Source organism: Musca autumnalis, unplaced genomic scaffold, assembly GCF_047663935.1.
Source record: "Musca autumnalis isolate F117 unplaced genomic scaffold, ASM4766393v1 scaffold_3, whole genome shotgun sequence".
NCBI lineage: Eukaryota > Metazoa > Arthropoda > Insecta > Diptera > Muscidae > Musca > Musca autumnalis.
In genome coordinates this window covers 176,449,763-176,470,315 of record NW_027411866.1, presented here as the reverse complement: position 1 = coordinate 176,470,315, position 20,553 = coordinate 176,449,763, and the positions used below count along the sequence as shown (strand labels likewise).

The following is a 20,553-nucleotide window of genomic DNA, read 5'->3' as shown; positions in this document are numbered from 1 at the left end:
TCGTGGTGGAGGATATAACAAGTTCGGCCGGACGGAACTTCAGGCCGTTTTACTTTTTTTTTTTTTTACATTATAGAAGTATAAAATTAAATTCAGGACGCCTAATTTTTCTATAATCATCCCGTAATTTAAAAGAAATCTATAAGAAAATATTTAAGCAAACGGGTTATTTATTATACTAAGTCAAAGAATATTTACAATATCTAGTCTTTTTATCTCCAATTTGTTTGTTAAATGCATGTCGAGAATAATTTTTTGTCCGATTGATCCTTTAATTTTTTGTAAGCAAAAGTAAAGTTCTATGGCAATCGAATTATAATTTGACATTTTTCATCTTCTATATAAGTTCTACAAGTGTTCTGCCTACCTACTGGTCGTCTCACAAAGCCTTACTGTTCTCCTCATCTTGTATTTTGTGGCATTTCAGGTCAGTCTACGGTTATACTACTACTGTAGAGAGGGAACTATATAAAGATACCCTATCTGAAATTCTCGACAATCGAAAAAAAAAAACGAAGTATGCAACTATAAGCCCTAGTAGATAAGATTCTACATCAGTGACTCAGTTAATAAAGCTCTCACGCCAACGACATCGACTACGTATCCTCATCTGAAAACGAAAAGGATGTCTTTCTACAGCCATTAGATGAGCTTGAGTCGCCGGAAAGTAAAGACGTGACGTCTGATCTCTTTAGTACATGATAGGAAACTATGAAAAAGGGCCCTTCATTGACCAAAGCAAACAATACACACAACAGCAACGTAAGCAGCATAGCACGACAACAGCGCTGCACGCCATTACCACATATATTTGTTAAGGCCAACCAAGCTTGGCCGGAGCTTGAAACGTTGGATAGTCAATTATATGTGTGGACGTCAGTCGTACGTGGAATTCAGGAACAAAAAGTCCAAACCCCGTAGAGTGAAACAGGTAGTTCCCCAAGGTGTGGTGATATCTAAGTGAAGAGTGTTTAATTTCTTAAGGAACTTTGTAGGTAAGAACATTTCTCATTATCGAAAAGAAAGAGGAAACTGATACGGCTGAGTCTGACGCTGGTCCGGAAGGAATCGCCGATTATTACCCAGCATTGGGATGGACTCCCTCTTTCGATGTTTTCGTTGGGTAAGAAACCGAAGACAGAGGCAAAACTCACTTACACCGCTTCTAAGGGCCACAGTGTCCTGGATAAACCTTCGTCCTGGGTTAACTGGCTGGGGAGACTCCAAGGTTTTGAGCGCAACAGAGCGAGCAAACGACTCGGATGTGTCCAAAACTGAGGACAGGAGGAGGAGAATCAAGCAAAAGAAGCTCTCTAGGAAGCCAACAGTTGGTCAATCAGAACAAAAAGGTGGCCTCTACCGGAAAGAATCTGGAAACAAAGGTAATCTCATACCATTCACCACCTCGACGGAACCATCTAGAAATGAGGAAGTCGAACCATTACTTTTTGCATCTGCTACTCAAAATCGGAGCACAAGAGAAACTTCATCGGCACTAAGACAGTGGAAAAGCGGGTCCTATCCACAAGGTGCCCTCCAACCTCCGACCCGAACAGTGGCCCACACAGTCTTCGTGTAGCCGTCTTTGACAGAACCGCCCCTGAAGAACAAATCAAAGGAAGTCGGTGGCGGCTGTTCAATGAACGTCTATAATTTCCTTCTTGAGTTAAAATGTGCACGTCCTTGAAATTTGGAGTATGCCCCGTAGTTGCACAATGTGCTGCAAGAGCAGTTTTCTGCTCCAGAGGTTTGTTCTTTTGCTTTTTGGTCAGACTTATGACCACTTATCCTAGTTTTTAATTTCGTCTTAGTTGTGCCAACATATACCTTGAGACCGATTCATATGCCATTCTAGGGGTTGCAACTCGGTGTGTTTGCTGGATACCAAGAACATCAGACCTACGAATTATTATAAGTTTATGTTGAACAACAGATGGTCGGTTACGCACCATTATGATGATATGAAAATGTATTATTTTAGAAATTGGTACAGATAGGCTGAGTGAGTATCAACCCACCTATTTCTCAGTGCGAAAAACTAATTAACACATTTTTTGTAATATTTTCAAAAACGTGTTTTATTTACATATTTATTCAATGAAACGATTTGTTTGTATAGCATTTTGTTAGATCTTCTTCGAACCACTGTAACAAGTTTAGGTGAAATTTCTTTGGGGCCGTTGTTCATTTCTTTGTTCACCTCGAAATAAAAATAACTTTTTTTATTGTCACACCACGTACATTTTTGGTTCACAAGTTTTTATTTTACTGGTTTCATATGTGTTTGAGCCCACCTTGCCCCCTGACTTCCTCCCAGTTCATCGAAAATGTTGCGTTGTTATTTTCATTTAAGCCTCAGTGAAATTGTTGGCTAAACTTCCCCCACTCTACTCTCTCTTGCTACTACGGCAATGGAAGTCTTTCTTTCTCTTTTATGGTGACTTTTATTTGGCTTTTTGTGTGGTGTACAACAACAACAACACACTTTACTATAGACTTTGTAAATTACGCAAAGAGGAAGAAGAGAGTAAGAAAAAAAACAATTTCACATATTTGTTAAGTGTCAGTAACGCGGCGATCTTTCACAAGATATGTACTGACTTTTATTTGTAATATTTTTGTAGTTACATTTATTTCTTTTTGTTTTGTCACTAAGAAAACAAAAATATAAAAATTTAGAATAAAATAAAAACTATTACAAATACGAAGTAAAGTGCGTTTTCAGTTTAATTCAAAGTTCACGATCAAATTTAATGTTGTCATAATTAATTAACCAATCATCGCAATTGTTAGTCAAAATATTTTAGCTACCGTATTTGCACTCGAAAACGTACAAAAATTTATCGGCAATTTTTAAGCGGTTTCTCTGTCTCTTTCTAGCTCCCACGTGTAGTGCGTTTTGTAATTATTTTGTATGTGTGTTCCTTAAACTAAATCCATGTGTTTAAGTTTTGAATTAAAGCCAAAAGTTTTGCAAATAAAAAATATCAATAAAGAAAAAGTAAAATAGAAGATTTTGCAATAATTAATTAATTTTTTTGTGTGATTATGGTGAGTGTGAATGAATTTCTTTTATGTGCAACTGAATATAACAAAACATTCCAACGGCAAAACATAAAGGTAAGTTATCAATTATCACCGCAGGGTTTGCCAAAAATTTTGCAATGGCCGTGATATTGTTTTAAAGTTTGCAAATTTGTTTTTTTTTTATTTATTTAATAAATTGACATTTTCTTGAAATCAAATCTCTTATAGTTGCATTAATTGTTATGAAATTGTGCATTTAACAGCATCATGTTAATTTTTTATTGATCATTTATTAGTAATCACCAGTAAACCATAACTCAAAACGTGTGCAGCATGAACTATGAATTGCATGAGGGTCATTCTGAACAGCCTTCTCTCGCTCGACAAGACAATATTTATAAATCATAACCTTCAGTAACAAATGTTGTTGTTTTTATTTGGATCATTTTTTGTGAAATATGAAATAGATTTAATTGTTGAAGTTATGAAAACAGTTGAATGCTATAGAAATTAGAATCAGAATTAAAGAGATGAAAAAATTACGTAAAATAAAAAAAACATAAAATATAAAATAAAATACTAAAAATATAAAATAAAACATAACAAATTATATAATATGAAAATATAAAACAGATAAAATAAAAATATAAAACAAAAAATAGAAAATAAAAAATAGAAAATATAAAACATAAACTATAAAATATAAAATACAAGATATAAAATATAAACTATAATATACAAAATATAAAATATAAAAAAATAAAATATAAATATTAACAAATATTATTAATATTAAATATAAAATAAAAATAAAAAATATAAAATGAAAAATATAGTATATAAAAGCCAAGTAAGAGAGGGTTATAGTCGGACAGGGCCGACCATGTGATACCCTACTCCACTACACCTGGGCACATATTTTAGCCGTCCGGTCATACAAACATAAGTTGATATATGTACATGAGCTCTGTTTCTTTACGTGCAAGAATCTTTAAGTTTTAACAATTTTTACTCGAAGAGCGTTCCTTTACTTTAGACACCGTACAATTCATATAGGAGCAGTTTACAACTTTTACTACTTTTGCCGGTTTTACTATTTGCAAAAGTAAAGGAACATACCAATGGTAACATCCCAGCAAACATCGTAACGAAATTGGAAAAAAATTCGGACGCTACGTCCGATATTTGATCCGAAATCGTAACGATATCTTAACGAAAGTTGTATGAAGTGGTTAACATAATTTCGGAACGAGATCGGAAGAAAATCCTTGGGAAATTCGGAATTTTCGTACAGATTTCTGAACGATTTCTGAATAATGTCGTATGAAAATCAGAGGTACCTTCCGAACTTTCGTAAAGATTTCTGAACGATTTTGGAATAATTTCGTATGATTATCGAAGGAAAAAATTGTTCTCTGATGCCTCTTTTTATTGATCAATTTTCTTTGTAATGTTTTTATTGGAAGATTTTCACTGTTGTTATCATTTTGTAGTGATAGTAGAACAATGTGTACGGATATGTTGAGTCTATCAGCACTAGCTTGAATTATTATATGTTGCATTTATATTTAAAATATTTAAAAGCTGTACATGCGAATTTTATAACCAACCATTTTGTTTTTCGACAACAAACTAAAATGTTGTTGTTAGATATATACAAAAGGTGGTAGTTGTGCGAAGGGAAATTTGTTTCCGACATATCGATCCGAATTCGTAACGAAGTCGGAAAAAAAACGTTAGCATATTCGATGGAACATTTACTTCCGACATTTTCTCCGAAATCGGAACAAAATCTGAACGGTTTTGTTTCCGAAATTGTTCCGATATGTCGGACATCCGACATTTGGTTTGCTGGGATACCAGAGATGTAGTACATACATACATATATACGCCGTCATTACTGGAAACGTAAGGTATTATTTACCGTATTTTATAATGACCAGTCAGGGCTTTTTTGCTACCTATTATTACAACAAGTTAGAAAGTATCAGTCAGCTGTGCCGAAGGAGATATACCCTTAGCCTCGTACAGAAAGAAAATAGGTAAGCTCAATACTTATAACGTCTCTATGTTTTTATATCCTCAGCATTTATGCTAACGAGGGTATATACACTTTCATACGGGCAAAATGTGCCTCATTGAAATAATGGTTTTAGACCCCAAGTATGTTTGGACGAAATGTGTTTCGGACAATTTGGAGTCGATTGAGAAATGTCCGTCCGTCTGTCTGTCCGTCTGGCTGGCTGGTGCGCACGATAACTCTCGAACGGATGAACCGATTCGGTTCAAATTTTGGCTTTCGTAATATTTTGGCCAAACTTAGTTTAAGTTCGAAGATGGGCTATATCGGTCCACTTCTTCCGGTACCTCCCCCACAAAAGTTCGAAAATGTTCGGAAAATTTGTGCGCGGGAGAACTCTTTAAGGGAGTAACCGATTTGGTCCATACTTTGCGCATCGTAAAATGTGTACCAGACTTAGATTATGCTTCAATATAGGTTCAATCCTTCGGAAAAATTCAGATTAGAGCCATCTCTCGAATCGCTCTGATTTTTGTTTTAGCAACTTGTATTGACTGCCCTCCATACGACGGTACAAGTTTCATTAGGGGCAAGTCCATACTTCCTGAGAAAATAGCCTGAAAGTTGCAAAAAATTATATGACACCGTATGAGGTGGTTGGAGCGCAAGATACCTCTCGATCGGATCTGCCGATTCGGTCCAAAATTTGGCCTTAGTAATATTTTGTCCAAACATAGTTTAAGTTTCAAGATAAGCCATATCGGTCCACTCCTACAGCTACCTCCCCAAAAAAGGTCAAAAATGTTCGGAAAATTTGTTCATACGGTAACTCTTGAAGGGAATGGCTGTACACATCCTAATATATCTGCTAGATATAGATCAGGTTAAAATATGGACTATATTTGTCCACTCCATCCGGTACCTCCCACACAAAATTTCGGATAAGTTCACTTTAAGACCTGCTATCGAATCACTTTGATTTTTTGTTGAAGCAACTTGCATTCGCTGCCACAATTACGATGATAAACGTTTTTTCAGGGGCAAGTTCATACTTCTTGAGCAAACATCCTGAAGGGTGTAAAAACCCCCTATGGCACCATATGTAGCGGCTGGAGATCCACTTCCATAACGGTCAATGTCGAATTGTTTCAATATACATAGGCTGAGGGTATATCTCTGTCGGCAAAGCCGACTGATACTTTTTTACTTGTTTTTTTTTTTTTAATTTTGGGGCAATTGCCCATGAAGTATGGACTTTCGCCCCCATAAAATTGTACTGTCGTAACAAGGGCCACAAAGACAAAAAAATGTAAAAAATTAAAACAATCCGAGACGAGTCCTTAAACGGCACTCTTTCCAAAATTTGTGTGGGAGGCACCCGAAGGAGTGTTCCGATGTAGTCCATATTCGGACGTAATAGCCAGTTTAGTTGGTGTCATCTCATGAAGTAGAAACTTGTCCCCAAAAAAATTGCACCGTCGTACATGTTTCAAACAAATTCAAAACGGTTCGAGAAGAGTTGTTAAACTATACTTTTCTCAAGGGAGTGGGCCGATATAGTCCATATTCGAACCTGATATATGCATGGAAGTAATATTTCAACATCCCTAGTTTGGAACAATTCGGTTAGTCCCTTCTGGAACTATCGTGCGAATAATTTTAGCGAACAATTTTGAACTTTTGTAGGTTGATTTTTCGAGAGTTATCGTGCCAGCCAGACAGAAGGACGGACATGGGTAAACCGACACCAAATTGTTTGAAATGGACTTCGTCCAAACATACTTGGTGGTATAAACAAATATTAAAAGAATTTTAGAAATAGTTTTCGGTGATTTTTTTCGATCAATGAAAAAAGAACAAAATTTCGAGGTACTATTACATTACTTTTTACCAAAGGTATCAGAAAATCGTCAAGACCCCGTACAGCATTGTAATTTGTAACAAGTTAAAAACCTGGGAATCCTTCTTTCATGATTTGAAAACTTTTCTATCATAAATGCGACACCTTGTAACATGGAATGTTAATGTAGTTCTATGCAAGAAAATCACAACATTAAAAAAACATTTATATGTTAGACAGCAGTTCAATTATCTAACCGCTATATTCATGTTGGTTTTCAAGTTTATCTTCGTAGATTGCCGACATATGTCTCCTAGAAATAAAATATAGACCAAAAATTGAATTTGGATATTTTTCCCACAAAAGTTCACCCGCTAAGAACTATCCGTTCAGTATCCAAAATTGTTGGCATATCTTGTAAAAATTTGTCAGTTTTAAACAATAACTGCGAACTCTAGCGTGGTTATGGTTACTATACACACAATTAAAACTGTGGAACTACTAGGCTGTAACACGGTTATCTGAGCACGTACATCAACATAATTGGCATCTATGGAAAGGTCGAGAGATCTCTTTCGTGGTCGGAATGTGTCTACCAGGAATAAAGATATAATATATATGTATATTAAAATTGTTTCCAATTTTCACACAATAGTTTCGGTCCATTTCACCCGCTAAAAACTATCTGATCATCAAGTATCACACTTTATTTAAAATTTCGGATCGGACTAGGATTGCGCCGTACAGAGCAGATACAAATTCGGATAAAAAATCTGTTTTTGGTCCATTTTACTCCCTAAATATTTCACGATCATCACCAATAACAATAGCGATATGTTCTGATGTGAAACAGACCTCCATACCAAATTTCGTGACGATCGGTCCATATTTCCAGCCTGGAGTTTGATTACAATTTATAATGGACAGACGACACACGGACGGAAGGACACACATCGCTATATCGCTTTATCTCGTCGAGATATGAAAAATGGTATATATCATTGGGGGTCTAAGACGAATATTTCGCGGCGTTACATGTATTTTTAGTAAAACAAACTTATAATACCCTTCCCACATTGTGGAGTAGGGTATAATAAAATATGAAATGTAAAATATGAAAAATAAAATATAAATCATAAAATATAAAAAATAAAATAAAAAAATAAAATATAAAATAAAAAACATTAAATATAAAATAAAAAATATAAACTATAAAATGCAGAATATAAAAAAACTAAACTATAAAAATAAAATATAAAATTAAAGGTATAAAATAGAAATTTAAAATATAAAATAAAAAATATAAAACATAAACTATAAGATATAAAATATAAACTATAATATACAAAATATAAATTATAAAAAATAAAATATAAAATATTAAATGTAAAATATAAAATACTAGCAAAATACCCGCTACTTTGTATGCGGAAAAGGAATAATATACAAATAAACAATATTTAATATGGAGAACACTGAGAATTTTGATGTACTAATACCTATTTGAATTGATATTTAATTTCCTTCAAGTACTGCTCGTACAAGTTTTGTTCGAATTAAAAAAAAAGACCTCTATACTTCAACAGCGGCCTACATTTTAAATTCCAGTCCATGCTTTATTAGAACGGTATGGGTATTTTAAAAATTTAATCCACATTTTCCAACCCAATTTTGGAATTTGTGATATAAAAATGTAGAATACCATTCAGAAAATGTTACCCTAACAGTTAATTTTTGAGATATTTTATTTTAGGCCTTTTTTCTCAGGATGTAAAAACATTCAGTACATTATTTAGAAACCGAATTCGTTTTAACTTAGAAACAATAGTACATTATTCAGTAAATTTTTAAAATCCAGGACCTTAGCTCAAACGTTCCAGTTTTAGCTCTACTTGTTCACCCAATGTCAATGGTATTACATGTAGAAACCTTTCATACATTTAAAGGCTGATTTAAATAAATTTTCTGATCCAATCTCAACGGTGATCCTCATAACAAATTTTATTTATCGATTCACCCAATACCAGTGCCTCAATATTTAGTATTATTTAATACTTCTAGTACACTTATTGTACGACCACCTCTACCAATGAACCTGACAAATCAATAATATATCAGAATTTCACTTCTATTCCTTAACCCAATACCAAATTTATTGCAATTTTGTACTTTTCACGCACTAATGATATACTTCCATCTTCATTGCTACACCCAACGTCAAATTTAATAGCATTTAGTACATTTCGTATTTCTCTAATTTTAGAATGGGTATCTATTTCAAAAAATCCGTATCTAAACACCAACACAATCCCTCATACAACAATTCCACCTATGTATATCCCTTCATGCAACACCAAACTGGTAACAAATTTAGTACTTATAGTATGTATGTATAAGTTTCAAAAATTACCTCCTTTTATCCAAAACTATATCCCAACGCGATTTTGTATTTTTCGTATACATTAGTACGCATTTCCAAAACTTCCTCTCTATCTCCACTCTAAACGTCAACTGCTATGCTAATACCAAATTTCACAATTTCAGCTCTACGTCTTAGCACAATAACAATTTGGACTAAATTCTGTGCCACTTAGTAGTTTTGGTACACTTATTGTACGTATATCCACAACAACATCCATATCTCAACCCTACATACCAACAGCGGCTATAATACCAAATTTCCGAATTCCACCTCTATTCATAATACCATTAATACTTTTAGTATGAAAGTACGAATTTCAATAACTATCTCCAATAGTAATTGCGAATTTCAGGATTCCACCTCTATCCGTTCTCCCAAATCCAAATTGTACCAAATTTAGTACCATTTAGTACTTTTCGTACACATAAGTACGAATTTCCAAAACTACCTCAATCCTATACTGCAACAGTAAACATAACTCCAAATTTCAGGATTCCAGCTCTATCCGTGCAACCAAATCCAAATTGTACCAAATTTAGTACTTTTCGTACACATAAGTACGAATTTCCAAAACTACCCCATATATCAATCCTACACTTCAATAGTAATCAAATTTCAGGTTTCCAGCTCTATCCTTTCACCCAAATACAAAGTGTACCAAATTTAGTACCATTTAGTACTTTTCGTTCTCAGAAGTACGAATTTCCAAAACTACCTCAATCCTATACTACAACAGTAAACATAACTCCAAATTTAAGGATTCCAGCTCTATCCGTTCTCTCAAATCCAAATTGTACCAAATTTAGTACCATTTAGTACTTTTCGTACACATAAATACGAATTTCTAAAACTACCTCAGTCCTATATTCCAACAGTAATCATAACTCCAACTTCAGGATTCCAGCTCTATCCGTTTTCCCAAATCCAAATTGTACCAAATTTAGTACCATTTAGTACTTTTCGTACACATAAGTACGAATTTCCAAACCTACCTCAATCCTACACTCCATAAGTAATCATAATTATAAATTTCAGGATTCCAGCTCTATCTGTTCACCCAAATCCAAAATGTACCAAACTTAGTACCATTTAGTACTTTCCGTACCCATAAATACGAATTTCCGAAACTACCTCAATCCTACACTCCATATGTAATTTTAATTCCAAATTTCAGGATTACAGCTCTATCCGACCACCTAAATTTAAATTGTACCAAATTTAGTACCATTTAGTACTTTCCGTACCCATAAGCACGAATTTCCAAGACTAACTCAATCTTACACTCCAAAAGTAATTAAATTCCAAATTTCAGGATTCCAGCACTATCCGTTCACCCAAATCCAATTTGTGCCAAATTTAGTACCGTTTACTACTTTTCGTACCCATAAGTAAGAATTTCCAAATCTACCCCCATATCTCAATCGTACACTTCAACGTTAATCTAAATTCCAAATTTCAGGTTTTCAGCTTTATCCGTTCACCCAAATCCAAAATGTACCAAATTTAGTACCATTTAGTACTTCTCGTACACATAAGTACGAACTTCCAAAATCTTTTCCTTATATCAACTCCACTTCCCAACCTTGGTTTCCACACCAAATATGAAGATTGTAGCTATATCTGCTCAAAATATGCAATTGGTACCAAATTTAGTAACTTTTCGTACACTTATAGGTCGAATTTCCAAAAACCCTTTGGTACATCTTTCTAACTCTCCATCAGTTACCCTCATTCCAAATTTCAGAATTCTAGCTCTTCCCGTTTGCCTAATACAAAGGGTACCATATTTAGTACCTTTTAGTACTTTTCGTACCCTTCTAGGTCGAATTTCCAAAAACCCAGCCTTATCTCACCCCTACACACCGACAGCAACCCACAGTCAAAATTTCAGCTTTCTAGCTTCAGCGATTTCGTCTGGGCGATGATATGTCAGTCACTCACTCAGTCACTCACTAAGCTCTTTTATATATATAGATAAAATAAAAAATATAAAAAACAAAATATTAAATATAATATGTAAAATATAATATATAATTGTTCCACAAACATCCCAGATGGGACAAGGGAGACTTCTCTCATATCAATGAGTGCACGCCGATTCATATTGGCTCAATGATATGGGACCTACTTTTTATTGCCGAGTCCGAACGGCGTGCCTTACGACACCACTTGTAGAGAAGTTTTTCATGGCTTAAATACTCAGGAAATGTCGCCAGCATTACTGAGGGGGAATTTTGCCACCGTTGAAAATTTGATGTTGCTTGGCCTGGGATTCGAACCGCAGACCTTCTGAGTGCAAGGCGGACATGCTAACCATTGCACCACGGTGGCCCCCAATAGTATATAATATATAAAATATTAAATATAAAGCATAATATATAGAATATGAAATATAAAATATAAAACATAAAATATAATATATAAAATATAAAATATAATATATAAAATATTAAATATAAAACATAAAATATTAAATATTAAACATAAATGTAAAATATGAAATATAAAATAGTCGTCGGCTTTCCTTTTTCAGATGCATTATTGATCATAAAGCTCGATTTCCAACGAGAAATTAATTAAAAATTAATACTAAAAAAATTATTGCCTTAAAATTGCAAAACAACAAATTGCATTTGAAAGAGTAAAAGTTAGGTGATAGCGAAGCCGTCCCACATCCAATATGTCTGAGGAGCCTTCTTTAGCAAAAGGCAAAACATGTCATGTCACATAGTGGTGGGTGTGCGGGTTCGAGTCGTCGGCTTTCCTTTTTCAGATGCATTATTGATCATAAAGCTTGATTTTCAACAAGAAATTAATATAAAATACAAAATATAAATATAAAAGAGGGACCATCCTGGATTTGCCATATTAATGTCATTTAGGACTTTTTGCTGATTTCACTGTTTATTCTATGTTAGCTAAAAACGAAAAGAGGGGTTTCCTCTGAAATGTCATATCAATAAGTTCAGATTGATTCATAGTAGCTCAATAAAAAAGGGCCTCCTTTTTATCGTTGAGTCCGAACAGGGTGGCTGACTTCCGTATTGTCAGTTGCTTTGTATTCGTGGACGAAACTAGGGGTTCTTTTATGAAATTGCAGTAGTGGAGAATCGGTTTAAGAACCCCTAGTTTAATGCACGAATACAAAGCAAATGACAATACGGAAGTCGGCCTGTGTCTAACATTTTATACCTGTGTACATGTGGTGCCGTACTTTGTTAGACACACTGTTTGGACTCATCGATGGAAATGTCGTCTACTTTACGTTGAGCGGTTTTTCTGGTATAGCTCTTTAATGTAATTAATAATTTGAAAAAACGTTTTTGTCCCAAACGTTTATTAGGCTGTAAAAACGCTTTTCTATTGCCACGCAAAGAGCTATAATCCAATGGCTTTCTTTAAACTAGTTACCAAAGTCTTTCTTTAATTTTTTTCAAATCCTTTACAACTAGTTGCATCTTTCAGGTTCTGCAACGCAGCTTTGTATATTTAAAAAGTGCCTATCCACATGAAGTTCACACGTTTTGAGCAGTTTTATACAGGATTCTATATACTATTTTATTAAAGCCAATCACTACTTTTATAGTTGATATAAGTTAAATTGTTTTAATTGGTTAATTTGTTTGATACATTAAACAGAATTTGCAATATCTATTTAAAATAGAGCATACAAATAAACAATTTGCTTGTATCCACCGGTGTTCACTTGAATATTCCCCTCTAGCTCTAAAAAGCATTGATCACCACCACTTTGTTTTAATTCACACGTTCATTAAACATGGTAATTATCTGTAATTGCTTTCAATTGCATGAAATCATAACAGATTTTTTACTTATTTTTCTGTTCCACATAACGAGGGGCAATCAAAATGTCAGATGCATCGATGATATCCTTGACATGACAACATCGAGCATCGAATGAGTACAGCAGCATTTCGTGTTGTTTTGAAGTACGTATTTACATATAAGAGTCAATAAAAAAGGCATGGCAACAAAATAATTGCGTTAAAAGTTCAAATTTCATATCGGGAACTTATTTTGGTTTTTATTGCATCCGTAGTTTCTGATTGCAAAAAAAAACATAAAATAAATGTTTGTCACCAGCCCTATAAACTTGTAGTGATAATGTGGCGTCATTCAGTCCATTGAACAGTGTAGTTTTCAAAAATAATATATTTATTTCAATATTTAGTTTTTTCCTTTATGGAATGCCATAATTAAATCGGCTAGGTCGATTTAAGCGTGATATTTATGTATGGATGAAGATCATTCTTGATAAAATTTGTTTAACACGAAATAATAAAACTATAATAAACATACTAGAAAATCATTCGTAATAATATACATTTTTGAATTTGCTAGACTTTTTGAAGGTTAATCGTTAAAAATTGTTATAATTAAGTTTGGTCTATGAAAAATAATTTATTTGACTCGGAACGAAATAGGAAGTATTTGTCACTATTTATCATATCTAACATATCACATATTTTTGTTCGAAAAAGCAACAAAAATGTATATCTCAGACAAATTAATGATTTATGAGCCCACTTTCTTTGTTTGAATTCGAAAAATAAATATACAAGAGTTGTAAATGCTATTATGTTAAACAATAATTTGAAAGGGATTTTGAGGTTCAAAGGTGTAGCCAAAGGATCTAGTTTGGGAAGGCTTAATGATACCCAACCCTATCCATTTCAAGATTGTATTAATCATTATACCCTCGGCATTAATGCTAACGAGGGTATATATACTTTCATACGGGCAAGATGTGCCTCATCGAAATAATGGTTTTTGACCCCAAGTATGTTTCTTCGAAATCCGTTTCAGACAATTTGGAGTTGATTTAGCCATGTCCGTCCGTCTGTCTGTCTGGCTGGAGCGCACGATAACTCTCGAACGGATCAAACGATTCAGTCCAAAATGTGGCTTTCCTAATACTTTTTCCAAACTTAGTTTAAGTACGAAGATGGGATATATCGGTCCACCCCTTCCGGTACCTCCCCACAAAAATTCGAAAATGTTCGGAAAATTTGTGCGTACGACAGCTCTTGAACGGAGAAACCGATTTGGTCCATACTTTGCACATCGTGAAATGTCTACCAGACTTAGATGGGGTTCTAATATGGATTTGATCGATCCACACCTTCGGGTACCTCCCACACAAAATTTCGGATAAGTTCAGTTAAAGCGCTCAGCACTCGAATCGCTTTGATTTTTGTTGTAACAACTTGTATTCAGTGCCTCCCATACGACGGTATAATTTTCAGCAGGGACAAGTCGATATTTCCTAATAAAAATAGCCTGAAATATGCAAAAAAACTCTTAGACACCGTGTGTAGTGGTTGGAGCACATTATAACTCTCGAACGGATCTGCTGATTCGGTCCAAAATTTGGCCTTCCTAATATTTTGCTCAAACTTAGTTTCAGTTCGAAGATAAACCCTATCTGATTACTCCTTCAGGTACCTCCCCCACAAAACTTCAAAAATGTTCGGAACATTGTGCGCACGATAACTCTTGAAGCGAGTGACCGATTTAGTCCATACTTTACACATCCTATTATATTTACCAGGTGTATATCAGGTTTAAATAGGGTCTATATTTGACCAATTCTTCATTCCACACAAAATGTCGGACTAGTCAACTTTAAGACCCACTCTCGAATCTCTTTGATTATTATTGAAGCAACTTGCATTCGCTGCCTCAATTACGACGGTAAAAGTTTTTCAAGCCAAATCCATACTTCTTGAGAAAACAGCCCAAAAGGTTTAAAAACCCACCCCCTATAGTGGCTGGATAGCACGATAACTCTCGAACTGATCAACCGATTTGGTCCAAAATTTACCTTCGTCATATTTTGTCCAAACTTAGTTTTAGTTTGAAAATGGGCAATACTTGCCCACAACTTCCTTTATTTCCCCCAATATTTAAAAATATCACTAACATGGTATGCACGATATCTCTTGAACGGGGCAAACAATTTGGTCCAAACTTTAGATCTCCTACTATTTGTTCTATATTTAGTTTATCTCGGCCCGTATCGGTCCTCTCCTTAGGGTACCTCCCATCAACATTTGTGTCTAAGTACAGTTTAGTGTCTGTTCGAAGATCCTTTAGAAATGTATACCGATGCTGTTCGGTGTAGTCCTGTTTACAGCGATAATATGTTTTCTTGGACAAGTCCATGCTTCCAGGCATACTGGTCCAAAAGCTATATAAGTCATTTCATATAACTTTTGGACCAGTATGCCTGGAAGTGGTCCACTTCCAAAATAGACAAAATTCAGAAAATACTCTAAATACATTCGATCTGTCCGTATATGAAAGTTTCAATTCACATAGACTGAGGGTATATCTCTGTCGACAAAGCCGAATGATACTGTTTTACTTGTTTTGTTAAACATATTCCTTACTTTGCTGTCAAATGCATAGGCCAAATGAGACTTTATAAGCGTGGAATGGCAGATAACAGAATACACCCCATAAAATATGCGAAAATATCCCAATTTTACGTTAATTTTTGCAGCCATTTTTTGTGGCGTTATCAGCCCTATCAGCGGTTTTATGTGGGTTATAGTAAATTTGTTCTTAAAGCCGACGTAAGGACGGACCTCATAGGAACCTCAGAGTACTTCTGTACTATTACAACTGCATTCATGTTTCAAGTCGAATTTTTCTTGAGTTTGCATACTGTGTTAATCCTTCTAAGGTCAAAATTCAAATCAATCTTTTAGATAGATCACTGAAATACATTTTTGTCTTAATTTATAACTATCCTAACCAGTCATAAACATTTTGACGTAATGCCAGGGTTTAAAGGCACAATTTCTGTCACTTAATATCTTGGAAATGTTGAGCGGCGGAAATTATGGTATAACAAAGGTTATCCACGTAATGATATTTTACAAATCAGATAGCTTGAGGACTGAAACCACGGGTCATCTGTTGAATTTGTACGACCATCGTGCGCCCATTCATTGCATATGGAGTTTGGTTGTGGTGGAATGCTTTGAGTACGGCATCGTATCTGCGTAAATTGAATAATATCCAAAGAGCGACACTACGTATTGCCAGGTGCAATTTGACATTTCCATTGGAAAGTTTGACTGTTGTTAGCATCAACGTACTTAGTACGGTTTGACATACGGACTTGTGTTGTGTTGTTTACAGCGACATGAAAAATCAATTTGCCAAAATACAAGTAAAAAAGTATCAGTCGGCTTTTCCGACAGAGATATACCCTCAGCATGCGTATATTGAAACAATGTTTATACCCTCAGCATTTATGCTAACGAGTGTATATACATTTCATACGGGTAAAATGTGCCTCATCGAAATAATGGTTTAAGACCCCAAGTATGTTTGGACGAAATGTGTTTCAGACAATTTGGAGTCGATTTAGCAATGTCCGTCTGTCTGTCTGTCTGTTTGTCTGGTGCGCACGATAACTCTCGAACGGATGAACCGATTTGGTCCAAAATTTGGCTTTCGCAATATTTTGTCCAAACTTAGTTTAAGTTCGAAGATGGGTTATATCGGTCTACTCCTTCCGGTACCTCCCCCACAAAAGTTGGGAAATGTTCGGAAAATAACTCTTAAAGGAAGTAACCGATTTGGTCCATACTTTACACATCGTTAAATTTCTACCAGACTTAGATGAGGTTCCAATATGAACTCAAACGGTCCATTCCTTCGGTTACCTCCCACAAAAAATTTCGGAAAAGTTCAGTTATGGACCTGTTCGCGAATCGCTTTATTAGGGGCAAGTCCATACTTCCTGAGAAAATAGCCTGAAAGGTACAAAAAAACCCTATGATACCGTGTGAGATGGTTGGAGCGCAAGATAACTCTAGAATGGATCTGCCGATTTAGTCCAAAATTTGGCCTTAAAAATATTTTGTCCAAACATAGTTTAAGTTTGAAGTTAAGCCATATCGGTCCACTCCTTCAGGTACCTCCCCCACAAAAGTTCAAAATGTTCGGAAAAATTGTTCGTACGGTAACTCTTGAAGGGAGTGGCAGAATGTATATATACTTTACACATCCTAATATATCTACCGGATATAGATCAGGTTCAAATATGGACTATATTTGTCCACTCCATTCGGTGCCGCCACTGTATATGCGGCAAGTTGGCGTTGAGTTTTAAGAAAGTCTTTAAGTAATGACCGCTCATAAATATGGTTTGTGTAAAAAATCATGATGATCATCGCGGAAAAACACACATAAATAAAAAAAATTACTTCCGCCCTTTCAAAATGAATGTAAATGGAAGAAGAATAAAAGGACCGGAAGAGCGATTCAGCTCAAATTAAGGATGGTTTATTTATTATCTAGCACAATAATAACAAGTAAAAAAGCGTCAAGTTCGGCCGGGCCGAACTTTTTATACCCTCCACCATAAAATATTCTGAACTAAAAGGGAATTATTATTTTCTATCCCGTCTACAATTTGATAAAATAGATAAAAAATTTATATAGAAATGTCTTCAATCGGCTGACATCCTTATATGGGGATATATCAAAGTATGGACCTATGTTGATAATTGTTGGTGGAGAAGTTTTGTGACCACTGGGAACCTCAAATGTCGAATTACAAATAGTTCGATTAAACATTGTTGTTTAAATCCTCAAAACACCAAAAATCGGGAAGTACCCTTATATTGGGGCTATACCGAAACGTGGATCTACGTTGACAGTTTTCGGTGGAGATGTTTTGTGACCACCGGAAACTTCAAACGTCAAATTACAGGTATTTCGGTTAAAAATTGTAGCTTAAATCCCAAAATACCGCAAATCGGGAGGTACCGTTATATGGGGGCTCTACCAAAACGTGGACCTATGTTGACTGTTTTCGTTGGAGATATTTTGTGACCACTGGGAACCTCAAACGTCAAATTACATGTAGTTCGATTAAAAATTGTAGCTAAAATCCCCAAAATACCAAAAATCGAGAGGTACCGTTATATGGGGGCTATACCAAAACATGGACCTATGTTGACGGCTTTTAATGGAGATGTTTTGTGACCACCGGGAACCTCAAGCGTTAAATTACTGGTAGTTCGAGTAAAAATTGTAGCTAAAATCCTCAAAATACCGAAAATCGGGAGGTACCGTTATTTTGAAGATATACCAAAACATGGACCTACGTTGACAGCTTTTGGTGGAGATGTTTTGTGACCACTGGGAACCCCAAGCGTGAAATTACAACTTGTTTGGTCAAAAAATGTAGCTAAAATCCCCACAATACCGAAACTCGGGAGGTACCGTTATATGTGGCCTATATCAAAACGTGGATCAATATTGCCCATCTTCGAACTTGACCTGCCTATGGAAAAAAGACCATGGTGTACAAAAATATAGGGCTCTAGCTCAATTATTGCGAACGCTAGAATGATTACAACAGACGGACATGGCTAGATCGTCTTAGAATTTTATACTGATCAGGAATATATATCACGAATATTGTCAATTATTTCATATTCCATTTCAGAAAAAAAAGGATAAATTTTTTTCGCGCTACATCAACGATTTTTGATATGTAGGTTAAGAAAAACATTCCCTGTACGAATCTGGTCGCGAGCCAATTTTTGGTTGTTGCGGACAAAAGTTATGGCGCTTTCATTTCGCTTTTTTAGAAAGAAAATATTATAAAAACGCTAATTATTTTAATGAGCACAATTGTTACAAAAAAGTTCTCTCGAAGTGTCTTCAGCGAGTAGATTGCATAATACCTGCAAAATGTTACACAGAATTCGCGGAATGTACATAAAATTGATAAATTATGTGAATATAAGTCAACATTTTTCAAAATTAAGGCCCATTTAGTGGTCATAAAATTAACTAAAAAATTGTTGTGGATCAAAACTTCACGGCGAATCAAATGAGACTACAATCATACAGATTGGTGTTATAGTTTCGATGTTACAGCTAAAATAAGCACATATTTTGGTCAAAAAAATAATTTTTTGTTTGAAAAAATATTTTTTCACATGCATTTTCTAGTAGAAAATATTGTGAAAATCTATAGGAATACTTCCTTCATTTTGCTTAAATCTCCCAAAAAATAGACGGATTTTACTTTATTGGCATTCGTATTAAAGCTTTCCCATTAGGGAAGGTAATTGGGTTGATGAGGATATATCTCAAGGCTTCTGAAATGGAAATAGAGGTCACATAACCCATTTTAATTTATATGCATTTTAAAATACGTGTAAATCGCGTAATTATCAAAATCATTTTGTCCGCATGTGATTTTGATGTACAGCAAGACCATATCTATTAAGTTGTATATATTTTTCGAAATATAAGTTGGACTCTAAGATGTAGCATCGGCTGCATCTTAGCATTAAAAAACCTTAAAATATCGCTAATTTGCGCAAAGTGCATACAATTTTTGTCCGCATCCGATTTCAGTGTCCACCATGAAAATCTACATCGATATATATCTATTTCAAGGCGATCAATCAAGAACCGTGGATGTAGCATCACACACTATTTGGGATAAAATGAATGTAGCTTCCTTATCAGTGAAGTTTTTAAATCTCTGTTTCCGCTAAAACGAAGATGCTGCACAAGTTTTTTCATTGCAGTGGAAACGATCCGCAGAAAACGCGAAAAAATACGCGATATTTTCAAAAACAATTTTAGGTGATTTTTCTACTTTGGAATTTCTCGTACCTCGCGTTTTAGTAGATTGATTTTCACGAGGAATGATTTATTGGATCCGGAACGTAAAAAACTAAAATTTGCAATAGAGTACGAAGTATTCTAGAGACAATTGCAAATATTAGACCCGAAAAATATGATTTTTAGAAAAATATTCACACAAAATTTCCGCATTTGGATGCAGATTTCTATGAAGTTGTGCAGACTACATTCACAATATACATATCAAATAACTCAGAATCGCAAGTACTACAATCCTGTATATGATTTTTTGAAAAACTTGTTTGCGGAATGAATTTAGAAGAAAATTTCAAAAAACACTGTAAATCTGGCTTCAAAATGTCAGCATCATTTAATGGTGGAAGCAGTTCAAATTTTGAAAAGTAATACATTAGTAAGATGATCCTTATTTAGTATGCTTCTACTTTTACTTTGACAAGAAAATCGAGAGAAGTGTGGTTTACTCACAAATCGAAAGAAAACAAAAAAAGACATGGTGGCTTCAACCCATTTTTACACATTTTATAACATAAATATAGCCACAGCTTCCACACAAATTATCTTTTAAGACCAATA

General features: G+C 34.7%; 1 protein-coding gene across 3 annotated transcripts in view; it reads left to right on the top strand.

Moving 5' to 3' along the window:
* Nucleotides 1-2,565: 2,565 nt before the first annotated feature.
* Nucleotides 2,566-20,553, top strand: part of LOC141398526 (uncharacterized) — a 97,284-nt gene continuing 79,296 nt past the window's right edge. Inside the window, exons 1-2 of one of the 3 annotated variants that reach the window (XM_073975854.1) lie at nucleotides 2,566-2,708; nucleotides 2,881-3,120. The gene's annotated coding sequence lies outside the window, so the exon portion shown is untranslated. Of the gene's footprint in view, nucleotides 3,121-20,553 lie in introns of all 3 variants that reach the window. The other 2 variants (XM_073975853.1, XM_073975852.1) reach the window with 2 other exon arrangements.